Below are 13,097 nucleotides of genomic sequence, written 5' to 3' on the forward strand. Positions count from 1 at the left end.
TTATGGAAGGAAGGGAGTGTTCTATTCGATTTAATTAATCTTTAAAATTTACTTGGCAGTTTGGGCTATTACATTTCTTAGGTGAGTGAAACTGGAGTATGAACAAAGTTAATGTCCCTTCACTTCTAAAGCTTTCCAAATTAAATTTTTACTAAAATGTTGTCCCTTTCAGGTTTGGTTCTAGTAGCCTTCATTACTGATAATTTAGACTAAATGATGATCTGTCCTTTCATTATTAGAATCCACTGTACATCTGGGGAGCAAACACAACTACCAAAGAGGCATCAAAGAGCTGTTTTACTGTCCTAAACCTTTTTTCTCAGCCAGCCAAAAACTCCTTTTGTTCTCTTGATACTTTGGGAATTGCAATCTAGTGCCACGACACCCGCTGTTGAGAGCGACAGTACCCAACTGCTGACTTCCCTGAAGTAGAGCTCAGAAAATGACTCCAGCAAACGATGTGAGTTTTTAGATGTTGAGAACCTCACCCAGCGGGTTGGCCATCATACCTGCAGGTCTCTAATTGGTTGAGATTTTTTTCAGAAAAAACATGCTGGAGAGTGCTTTTTTCTGGGATCGGTGATGGTGAATAGCATGCAAGACCTTGACCACAATTTGAGTTCCCCCTCATCCCCCTCTCCATCCCCCCCGTCTTACCTCCTTCCCTTCCCCACAGCACCTGTATATATGTATATATGTTTGTACATATTTATTACTCTATTTATTTTACTTGTACATATCTATTCTATTTATTTTATTTTGTTAATATGCTTGGTTTTGTTCTCTGTCTCCCCCTTCTAGACTGTGAGCCCACTGTTGGGTAGGGACTGTCTCTACGTGTTGCCAGCTTGTACTTCCCAAGCGCTTAGTACAGTGCTCTGCACACAGTAAGTGCTCAATAAATACGATTGATTGAGTAAATGGCTTTTATTTGCTCTTTCACTTATGCATTTAAAAAGCTCCCATTTTAGAGAACTGCATTTCTGCTCCAGCTGAAACTACAGTCCCTAAGTATTGCATGAGCACCACCAGAGTGCAAAGCCAAGGCCTAGAGGCTGGAGGCAGGATTAAAGAATAATCATCATCCCTACCGTTAATGAGTGTGCAGAATAAGATCATCATAAGTATGTACCTCTTAATACAGTGATAACAAGAGTGAGAAGGAATTGGAGTAGTGGATTGAAGAATAGTTGTGAGAAGTTTGTAGGCAGTGAGTTTTGAAAACATGGTAAAAATGAAAGCTTGGTGGGTGAGATCTCTATTGAGGGATAAGAATATGACTGATAAACGTAACTGTTGGAGTCTTTACCTGCCCACGGAATTTCTGTAGGGTGTAAGAAGCGATCCCTTCTAGACTGCGAGCCCACTGTTGGGTAGGGACCGTCTCTATATGTTGCCAACTTGTACTTCCCAAGCACTTAGTACAGTGCTCTGCACACAGTAAGTGCTCAATAAATATGATTGATTGATTGATCCCAGAAGGAAGTCAAGGGATAATAAAGTAACAAAAATAAGTGCATAGTTTGATCAATTGTATTTATTGAGCTTTTACTGTGTGCAGAGCACTGGACTAAGCATTTGGGAGAGTTTATTTTGCAGGTTTTCTAGAAGATTGTTGGATTTTCCAAATAGGCCTTGTAAAAAGTATATGACCACCGGGACCCCCTTTGAATGCTGGTTAACGGAGATAACTGATTCATAAAATCCCTAGAGATTTCCAGCGTGCTGATATTAATGCCTGTAGAGATAAATATAAGGAAAGATGACAGATGTAAAAATCATCACATTCTCATCCCAATGAAGCTGTGAGATGTGAAAAATGGTTGGGAGCTACAAAATCCAGTTTTTTGTAAATCAAATGACAAGGTCTAACTTTGCGATGAAAACACATTATTGTGAATGGTTTAGACAGACTACAAAGATGATTACTACAAAAAGATCAAATGCAATAGAATATAGAACAACAATCTTCCATTGGTTTAGTTATCATTCAAACATGTTATCACTTTGGCTGTATCATTTCGCACCCAGATTTGCAGTTCATATAAGTGATTCTTTAAAAGAAGACAAGCTAAAAAAGAAAAGACAGCTGATACTGACACATTAAATATAAAATTCAAGTACTAAAACATTTGATGTACTTAAAATGTGAATTAAAATATTTTGAGCCCAGCTAATTTTTCAGGCTAAAATTAAAATTTTCATGTAAAAAATTAAGGCAGCTTTATGTGCATTAACATCTCATAACTTACCATGCATTCTCTCTAAGCTCAATTAAAAGGATTTGATCTAGAAATAAACTACTAGATACTAGTTATTTCCCAGTCATAAAAGCTCTGATCAGTTAAGTGAGGGTAGGTGACCTATTTGCAGTGCTTGTATATTTTGATATGCAATTACTTTGGTATTAAAATGCTATCAAACTATTCCCTCTGAAGAAATATTTTCATTATTTTCACATTCAGCTGTCATTTGAATTCGAAGACACAGTTGTGGTGCAATTCGATCCAGGTTTTAGATGTAGCGGGAAAGTAAACTGCAACTGACACCCCATCCCATTCCACACCGTGTTCAGTCAGATGGCATTTATTGAGCACTTAGTGTGAAGAGCACTGGACTAAGTGCTTGAGAGAGTACAATATAACATATTTGGTAGGCATGTTCCCTGCCCACAACGAGATTACAGTCTAGAGCAGGAGACAAACATTCAAATAAATTACAGATTTAGAGAAGCAGCGTGGCTCAGTGGAAAGAGCATGGGCTTGGGAGTCAGAGGTCAGGGGTTCAAATCCCAGCTCCACCTCTTGTCAGCTGTGTGACCTTGGGCAAGTCACTTAACTACTCTGTGCCTCAGTTACCTCATCTGTAAAATGGGGATAAAGATTGTGAGCCCCACATGGGACAACCTGATCACCTTGTATCCTCCCCAGTGCTTAAAACAGTGCTTCGAACATAGTAAGCACTTAACAAATACCAAAATTATTATTATTATGTACATAAGTGCTGTAGGATTGAGGGTAAGGTTTATAAAGAGCATCTTTTTCCTCCCTAATGGTTTACCACACTTTTCCAAACCATTTCCTCTTCCTCTTGACCACACCACCATCCTCCCTGTTCTACAAGCTCACAACTTTGGTGTCATATTAAATGCCTTTTCTCATTTACTTCCTATATAAGTCTGTCCCTAAAGCAGGCTGGCTAGTTCTTTCTTTATATCTCACAGATCTGCTCCTTTCCCTTCAAAGTAATAATCTACAGCTTGATACAAGTCATCATCACCTCCCTGCTGTAGAACTGAAACAGCCTCCTTCCTGGTTTTCTGGACTCCAGCCTTATAGACAACTAAATTTATTATCTTTGTAAAATACAGTTCTTTGCAGGATTGCACCTGGAGAGTTTTCAGTACTCTACCAGTCTTGGCTACAGGAGGGAGAGTCAAGCAGAGGCATACCCATTCCATTCCTAGCTTGGGCAGTGGCTAGCGAATGGGAAGTAATCTGCTACAAGTCAAAACTCACCTGTGCTGGGCATGGGAGAGAGTCAAAGGCAGAGACTTAAGTTTACTGAGCAGAAGACAATGGTAAACCACTTCCATAATTTTACCAAGAAAACTCTTTGGATACATTACCAGAATGACTGCAGATGGAGGTGGGGCATTTTGGGAGAGATGTGTCCATGGAGTCGCTATGGGTGGGAAACAACTCAACAGCATAACACAAAAGAAGATGCAATTTGGAACACCTCATTCCCTTTTGAAAACCACTTAACCTTTGGCTTTAAATCTCTCCATCACTTGGCCCTCTCTTATTTGCTCATGTTTTCCACACCTCCCAAACACACTGTTTAACTGTCCTATGCTCTTTACTCTCCTAGTTCCATGATACTGCTTGTGCCCTTTCTCTACTTAGAATGTCCTCCCTACGAATTCTCCTCTTCCTCAAAGCCCTCTTAAAAGCTACCTCTTTCAGGAGGTGTTTCTCCCATTTCCTTTTCATGCCATTCAATCAGCCACATCAGTACTCATAAGTCAATTTGTTTTGATTTTTTTACTGGTGTTTATCACATAGCTCTTCTCTCACTTTTAACTGCTATTTGTTCATTTACATGTACATTTTAAGTATATATTTTAAGTTAGGGATTGTAACTTCTTTTGTAGGTTCCACCAAATCTAGTACAGTGCTGTGCACATATTAGTTTTCATTGAATTCTGTTGGTGGTGGTGATAATGAAGCTGCAGTACCGTTATTTTTTCCTAATCCTATCACTGTGCCTCTCAAAATCTCAGTTCAAGGATAGCAGTCCTTCTACTGATTCCTACATGCCGGGCTAGTCTGTCCCATAGTTATCTCTGAACAATTTGATGCTAATTTGCACATTGTTTGAAACTGTATCTCACTGTGGCTTGTAATCTTTTTTTTTTTTTTGCTCACTCTATAGGTGGGTGTTTCATTTAAGTTTACCTTTTGTGTTTGGGTATGCTGCTGTCACCCATTCTCCTCACATGACCCTTCTAGTGAAATTATCTATATCTATTTTTTACTGGGGGAATTCCTTGTGTGATTTGTATATAGAGAAGCAGCATGGTGTAGTGGATAGAGCACAGGCCTGGGAGTCAGAATGTCATGGGTTCTAATCCTGACTCCATCACTTGTCTGCTGTGTGACCTTGGGCAAGTCACTTAATTTCTCTGAGCCTCAGTTACCTCAACAGTAAAATGCCCCCAACATGAGACAGGGACTGTGTCCAACCTGATATGCTTGTATCCACCCCAGTGCTTAGTACATTCTCTGGCATGTAGTAAATGCTTAACAAATACCATCATCATTATTATTATAACACAAGCCTGGGAGTCAGAGGACCTGGGTTCTAATCCCGGTTCTTCCATTTGTCTGCTGTGTGACCTTAGGAAAGTCACTTAACTTCTCTCTGCATCAGTTTCCTCATCTGTAAAATGGGTTAATTTCCTAATCTCCCTCCTTCTTAGATTGTGAGCCCCATGTGGGACAGGAACTGTGTCTCATCTGATTATCTTATATCTACCCCAGCCCTTTGTACAGTGCTTGGCACATCAATCAATCATTCAAAGGTATTTATTGAGTGCTTACTATGTGCAGAGCACTGTACTATGTACTTGAGAGAGTACGATACAACAGAATTAGCAGACACACTTCCTGCCCATATTGCGCTTACAGTTTAGAGGGGGAGACAGACATTACTATGAATAAAGAATTTATAATATGTAATTTAAAGATACATAAGTGTCGTGGGGTTGGTGTGGGGAAAATATCAAATGTCCAAAGGTGCGTAGATGATGCAGAAGGGAGAGCAAGGTGGGAAAAAGAGGGCTAAATTGGGCTAAATTTATTGAGCGCTTGCTGTTTGAACAGCACTGTATTAAGCACGTGGGAGAGTAGAATATAACAAACAACAGACATATTCCCTGCTCACAATGATCTTACAGTCTAGTGGTGACCTTAATAATGCTTTGAAGGTGGAGAGAGTGATCTTCTGGTGAATATGGAGGGGGAGGACATTCCAGGCTAGGGGGAGGATGTGAGAAAGGGGTCAGTGGTGAGATAGATGAAATCAGGGTGCAGTGAGTAAACTGGCACTAAAGGAGCAGAGTGTTTGGGCTGGGCTGCAGTAGGAGAGCAGTGAGGTGAGGTAGGATGGGGCAAGATAATTGAGTGCTTTTAAAGCCAATAGTAAGGAGTTTCTGTTTGATGCGGAGGTGGATGGACAGCAATTGGAGGTTCTTGAGGAGTTGGGAGACATGGACTGAATGTTTTTGTTGAAAAATGATCCATGCAGCAGAGTGAAGTATGGACTGGGGACTGGGAAGCAGGGAGCAGAGGGAGAGACAGGAGGCCAGGAGGTCAGCGAGGAGGCAGATGCAAGTAGTCAAGTCAGGATGGGATAAATGCTTGAATCTGTATGGTAGCGGTTTGGATGGAGAGGAAAGGGTGCATTTAACAATGTTGTGAGCACTTAAATATCAGTATTATAAATTGTAGTATCACACTCATATTAGAAAAGTATGCATAGTATTGGTACTATTGGTAACAAATTAAGATTCACTTATGGTTATGATATTATTTAAATTTGAAGTATCTGTCAAGGTTTGTGGTTTTAATATAATCAGTTTTATGATTGTAAATGACCATACTGTTTTGTGATGAAGCAAAAAGGAATGAAAGTAGTTGTCGATATTATTACTGAAGTGTTTTTTGTCATCACCCATGTATATTCACTAACTATCCACGTGATCTGTTGTGTTCCTGACCCGTAAGTCTGTTTTTACTTAGTAGATTATGGACAAACATTTTGTAAGGTTTAGTCATTTCAACCTGGCTGTTAAACAGACCTACTAAAATCATGTTCAATCAAACTTTCCATCTGGTCTTACTATGAATGAATAGCCTTTTTCTTTGACAAGCCCTGATAGGTGATATCAGGGAAGAGCTCGTATTACCTTGCCCCCAGTAGTATATATGCAATTCCTCTAATGAGGAGGTGTTGGTCTGTCTCCAGCTCATCATTTGTTTTTCTAAGTAGGAGGAAAAAAAGATTATGGCTCATGGGTGAGTTAATTGCTGAATTGTATTATCCAATGGTTTAAAAGTTTTATATTCTAAGCATCTGTCACAGTGGTTCCTAAGTGATTATGTTCAGCCATTGACTTGTTGGGTGCTTTTGGACAAATCACTTAACCTCTCTGTGTCAGTTTTCTCATGAGCAACATGGGACTAATAATACCAGCCTCTTGCCTACATAACAGATGTTATTTAAGTAAATACAGCTGTTGTACACATCAAATTTCATTCAGACAGCCTCCATAAATACAAGGTATTATCTCTAAACATTGTACCAATGGAACCTCTAGAAATTATTTCTTTTAGTGATCATTGCTGTAGGAGCAATATTGGACAGGTGCCTGGAAGGCAAGGGAAAGAATGACTTTTCAGGGTTGCCTACTATTCTGACTTTATTCAGTCTCTGTATTCCTTTCTTATTCAAATACACTCCAAAATGTTCTCAATGACTGTCCATTGATATTTCCCCTTTGTATACATGATGGTAGATATTTCAATAGTATCCCCCTCATCCTGTATTTAACAATAAGCATAAGAAATTATCAGTATTTCAGAATTCAAAGTTTCAATTTCTATGAATATACAGTTTATTGAAATGTGCATTATTATTGAATATTAAAACTATCACTTTATAAATGAAAACTCTTTAAATGCCAACATTTTGGGAAATTTCAATGTCAGAAGGATCAAAACAGTTGGAGTGAACAGAGCTGCTATCTAATGAAGTCTAGTTTGTAACGTACTTATAACAACTTTTAAATTGAAATAAACTTAATTTACTTTTTGCTTTGCAAATACATCCTTTTCATTTTGTGTACATTTTCTACACTTGTCATTTTGATTTATTAACTAGAGGAAGTACCCATTTTTGGCCAGCCTATAGTCTTTTTTTTCTTCCTGTTCTATTTTGGATTTCCTTCTTTTTTTTCTTCATTTCTTGCATTGTTGTTTCTCTCTTCATTTATTTAAGCTTGTTCCTCTTTTCCTGTACATCTGTGACTCTCCTTTTCCCCTTATCTTTGTATTTCTTTCTTCATAATCCTTTCTGTCTCCCTCTGGCTGCTGTACCTTTTCATGTTCTTCTGTTATATTATTGATAATTATTCAACTTCAAACTAATTATTTTCTGTTTAGGTTTTTTTATTTTGCATTCATGAGTACTTGATCTTCATTTATTTACCCTACCCCATTTTCCCCTTTTCTTGCTTTTTACAAATTATTTACAATTCCTGACTAATCACATTTACCTTTTTAAGAGGAGCACTGTGGCCTATTGAAAATTCTTTGGCTATTTTTTCAAACATTTACTAACCTGCTCTTGTCATTATTATCCTTCCCTTCTGTTTCTCCTCTCCCTACCTCTGTACTTTCTGAATTTTCCTATCAGCAGCTACTGGAAAATGCATTGATGACCTATATCTATCAGTGGTTGGAGTATACTGCACTGCTTGTCCATTCAGGCTTTAGACTCTATCAATCAATCAATCAGTCATATTTATTGAGCGCCTACTGTGTCCAGAGCATTGTACTAGGTGCTTGGGAGAGTATAATATAACAACATAACAGAGTTGGTAGACACATTCCCTACCCACAACAAGCTTACAGTCCACAGTCTGCTCATATTGGAGACACCCTGAAAGGAAAATAAACAGGGCAAGTATTCCCTGGGCTGCTGCTGCAAATTGCCTTCTGGGAAAAGCGGAACTATGATTTGAAATCCTCCTTGCTCAAAAATCAAGTGGTGGGTCAGAACCAGGACTCTTAGTCCCATGGAGGCAAGACTTCCTTGGCCATGACATAGACCACAAGCCTGGGACTTAGAAGGTCATGAATTCTAATCCCAGCTCCACCACTTGTCTGCTGTGTGGCCTTGGCAATTCACTTCACTTCTCTATGCCTTAATGATCTAATCTGTAAAGTGGGGATTAAGACTGTGAGCCCCATGTGGGATAGGGACTATGTCCAACCGATTTGCCTGTTTCCACCCCAGCACTTAGTACAGTGCCTGGCACATAGTAAGCATTTAACAGATACTATAATAATAGCAATTATTATTATTGGCCAATTTTCTACTTGTCCTTTGAATAAGGTGGAACCACATTGCAGTTCTGCTGTATATACTGAGACAAACCTTCCTGGGCCTGTTCCAATTTCTGCCATCTTTGAAATAAACAAATGCCTAGTTCAAAGGGGAGAGAGCCAAAGAAGTAAGTGTTCAGCTCCCAGTTTCTGTGGCCTACCAATCTCTCCTCATCTCTCCCCTCTCTACAACCTGCTTTCTTCCCCATTTCATAAATCCATCCCTCCTCCCCTTATTGATCGCCTAAAGCCCTTTTCCCTTTCTCCCAATCTTTTTGAGTCCTATTTCACCCTTGAGCCCTATTCCATAGGTTTCCCAGTCTTCAAGGCCCTGCTGAAATTCCACCTCTTCCAGGAGACTTCCTTCTCTCTCAGAACATATCCTTCCCACAAACAATTCAGCGATTTTCACTACCTCAGCACTTAAGCATTCATAACCACCCATAGCACTACTGTAAAAATCGACTTGCATACTTTACTTTTTAAGCACACAGTCTTTCACATTCATTTTTCCATACTCGTCTTCCTCCTACCTGTATATTACTTTGTTTCTGTCTCCCTTGTTATTTTCCAAGCAACTTGAGGGCACAGAAGGTATGTCTTCCTTCTGTTGTACTCTCCTAAGCACTTGAGTGCACATGCCTTGCACTCACTATGTGATCGATAACAATTATTTTGATTGAGTGAATGTGAAAGAAAAAATAAAAATATAGGACAGGAGCACCTGCCTCTTAAGAGGACAAGGCAGTGAAAAGATAATAATGATGGTATTTGTTAAGCACTTACTATGTGCAAAGCACTGTTCTCAGTGATGGATATGAAGGCTGACTAAATAGAAATATAGAGAGGTGGCTTTCCCTTCTTAATGTTCTTCTGCTGTTGCTCTCTGGACCCAATAGTGATTTCTGGACAGCAGAAAAGTTTGAAATTATGAATATTCTCAGTATTCCATAACTCTATAAGTGAAAAACATAAGAAAATATGTTTTGAAATAAAGTCGCAACAAGATTGTAGAATGAATTTTAATTCGAAATATAACCTGATGGGACAAGGTGATGATTAGGTCACCTCAGAAAACATTTGAAGTTCACATCATTTCAGAGTGGATATGTTATTATTTGTGGGCAGATGTCTCCTAGTGTTATACTGTACACTCCCAAGCACTTAGTACTGTGTTCTGCACACAGTAAGCACTTGCTAAATACCACTGATTGATTGATTGTTTATTATCTCATTGTTCTGCAGTGTGGCTAAGTGGAAAGAGCCAGGGCTTGGGAGCCAGAGGATGTAGGTTCTAATCCCAGCTCCGCCACTTATCAGCTGTATGACTTTGGGCAAGTCACTTCACTTCTCTATGCCTCAGTTACCTCGTCTGTAAAATGGGGGTTAAGACTGTGAGCCCCACGTGGGACAGCCTGATTACCTTGCATCTACCCCAGAGCTTAGAACAGTGCTTGACACATAGTAAGTGCTTAACAAATACCATCATCATTATTTATTTTATACCAGTGAACATGGGGAAATTCCAGCAGGAATGAAGTCCAGTGGTATCATTATCATCATCATCAGTGGTATTTATTGAGTGCTTACTTGCACAACGTCACACAGCAGATATTCAATCAATCAATTGTATTTATTGAGCACTTACTACGTGCAGAGTGCTGTACTAAGTACTTGGAAGAGTATACTATAACAGAGTTGGTGGACACGTCCCCTGCCCACAACAAGCTGACAGTCTAGAGGACTGTAGTGTGAACTGAACCAAAAATATGGTGTAGTTCAGTAGTGTGAACTGAATAGTTTGAAAATGCTCATGAGGTAATCTAAAAGAGAAAGCAACAACCTGAAAGCCAGAGTACAATATTTTTCTCTGATTCTGGAGGATAATGTTAAAGCCCTTTCCCTTTTTATCCACAGTTGATTCCATTTTTAAAATTGTTCCTGTCCTTTTGTGTGGTAGTTTTGCAACCATGAAAGAGGCCAACTAGAAAACATCATTTCCAGGTGATGAATAGTTGAGTTTGTTTGACCGGGCTTTGTCCTGTTAGTAGATGAGCAATTATGTTTTCCATCGGTACCAAAATTGTGAGTGCCATAATGAAGATTTCAATTACCTATATCACTATGCCCTTCTATACATCTTCTTCTGGTTTTCAAAGCCTGTCATAAATATGAAGCCCATTTTGCATTTCCATTAAGTAGACAAGGTGCTTTGCATATAGTAAGTGCTTAACAAATACCATCATTATTATTATTTGTACTATAGTTATTAAAAAAGAAATAGAATAAAGGGGAAATCCCATGAATTTTTCCCGGATACCAGGTGTATAGCCTTATTTTGAGACACTGCTCTTGGGCATATCCACTCCTCCAGAAGGCTTGTATTCTGCCAAATTTCCTGAAAGCCCTATCCAATCAGTCCCTCACAAAGTCCTGGTATCTTTTTCCCCCTGAAAATACATCCAGCTCTCCTACAACTTGAGTTAGGTTTTGTTCTTGCAAAACCATGGCTTTTGGAACACTCCCATGGTTGGACTCACCTGTTCTGATATGTGCACGTGCACAAGCAGTTTCTTCTGATAACCCCACTCTTTGAGCCCAAATAGGCTTGTATTTTCAGTAGACCATTCTGTAATTGAATTTTAGCCAAAATGCATAGGAAAAGAATGCATTCTAATAGGACCATATATACAGACCAAATGACTTCTTTGTTCTATGATTTTACTGAACATCTTAATGTACTTCAGTTACTCCCTCTAACTTTCTCTGATATTGCTATATTTTAATTTGCCTATGCTCCTATGTGAAAATGTGCTAATCTCAGTGAATTGTCAAGGACCAGCTCATGTTCTCTTTGCTCTGTTGTAGAATGACAATATGAGAAATATTTTTCAAGCTGCAGGAGCCACTGGTACTATGGCATTACACAGAGATGTGTTCTTGCAGACTGAAGCCAATTAATTATGTATGGACTATTGCCACTTCCTGAACATTTGTACTGAATTATTTCATTATTTGATAGTGTTTTCAAAGAAATAAGGTTTGTGACCTTACCATTTTCCAGTAATAATAGCTTTAGTATGAAACCAGAATTTCTCTCGTGAGCTTCTATTTTAACAGCTAAATACAGTTTTGAATTTTAAGGGTTTATGACATGGTCATAAAAATTTCCTTTAGGCCAATATACCTGATCTCAGCCTAAAACCATTTTCCCTGGGCATTCTTCAGGCAGAATGCATTTTTCAACATGATCTAATGATTTTTCCATTGTGGTTTTTCAGTGCTCTGTCATGAAAATGCATTCTGATATTTTTCTCCAAACTAGAAGCCCGACATGGGTGGTTCTTGGACATTGTTATAAATAAAGTGTTTTCATTCATTCATTCATTCATTCAATCGTATTTATTGAGTGCTTACTGCGTACAGAGCACTGTACTAAATGCTTGGGAAGTACAAGTTGGCAACATATAGAGACGGTCCCTACCCAACAGCAGGCTCACAGTCTAGAAGGGGGAGACAGACAACAAAACAAAACATATAAACCAAATGAAATAAATAGAATAAATATGTACAAGTAAAATAAATAAATAGAGTAATAAATATGTACAAACATATATACAGGTGCTGTGGAGAGGGGAAGGAGGTAAGGCGGGGGGGATGGGGGAGTAGGGGGAGAGGAAGTAGGGGGCTCAGTCTGGGAAGGCCTCCTGGAGGAGGTGAGTTCTCAGTAGGGCTTTGAAGGGAGGAAGAGAGGTAGCTTGGCGGATGGGCAGAGGGAGGGCATTCCAGGCCCGGGGGATGACGTGGGCTGGGGGTCGACGGCGGGACAGGCGAGAACGAGGCACAGTGAGGAGGTTAGTGGCAGAGGAGCGGAGGGTGCAGGCTGGGCTGTAGAAGGAAAAAAGGGAGGTGAGGTAGGAGGGGGCGAGGTGATGGAGAGCCTTAAAGCTGAGAGTGAGGAGTTTTTGCCTGATGCATAGGTATAACTGCTTGCTTCACTAGAGTGGCTATTTGCTAAAAAGTCATTGTTAATATTTTTTAGAGAACCCTCTCATCCATGTAGGTCTTTAAAAATGTAGGAAGAAGTCACTGCTGGTGATTTATTTTTACAGCAGGGTTACCTAAACAGCCATTCTGCAGCAAACTGAAATGGTGTAAACTTAAACAGCATGGACAGAAGGAAACACTTTAAAGACATGTAAATCAATCAGTCAGTGAAATTTATTGAGCACTAACAAACCCTCAGTGATGTGGCATTAGCCATGAATTTGGGAGGCAGCAGCAGACAGTAGATCCTTCAGATGCTCAGCAATTATAATCTCTTAGAACAGATGCTTGGAGAGGAACCCAACACCACGAGGAAAACTGAAAATGGCACAGCAGGGAGCCTTCTTCATGTGTGCATGATATGTAAGAGATTGTTAC

General features: G+C 39.4%; 1 protein-coding gene and 1 non-coding gene across 5 annotated transcripts in view; both read left to right on the top strand.

Annotated features, from left to right (window-relative positions):
- Positions 1-13,097, top strand: part of FHIT (fragile histidine triad diadenosine triphosphatase) — a 1,410,080-nt gene that overhangs the window by 195,888 nt on the left and 1,201,095 nt on the right. The gene's annotated exons all lie outside the window — the stretch shown is intronic.
- On the top strand, positions 3,371-3,508 carry LOC119920521. Its single transcript, XR_005448263.1, has one exon. It is a non-coding gene; the product is annotated as a small nucleolar RNA SNORA7 (small nucleolar RNA).

The sequence above is a fragment of the Tachyglossus aculeatus genome, chromosome X1, assembly GCF_015852505.1.
Source record: "Tachyglossus aculeatus isolate mTacAcu1 chromosome X1, mTacAcu1.pri, whole genome shotgun sequence".
Taxonomy (NCBI): Eukaryota; Metazoa; Chordata; class Mammalia; order Monotremata; family Tachyglossidae; genus Tachyglossus; species Tachyglossus aculeatus.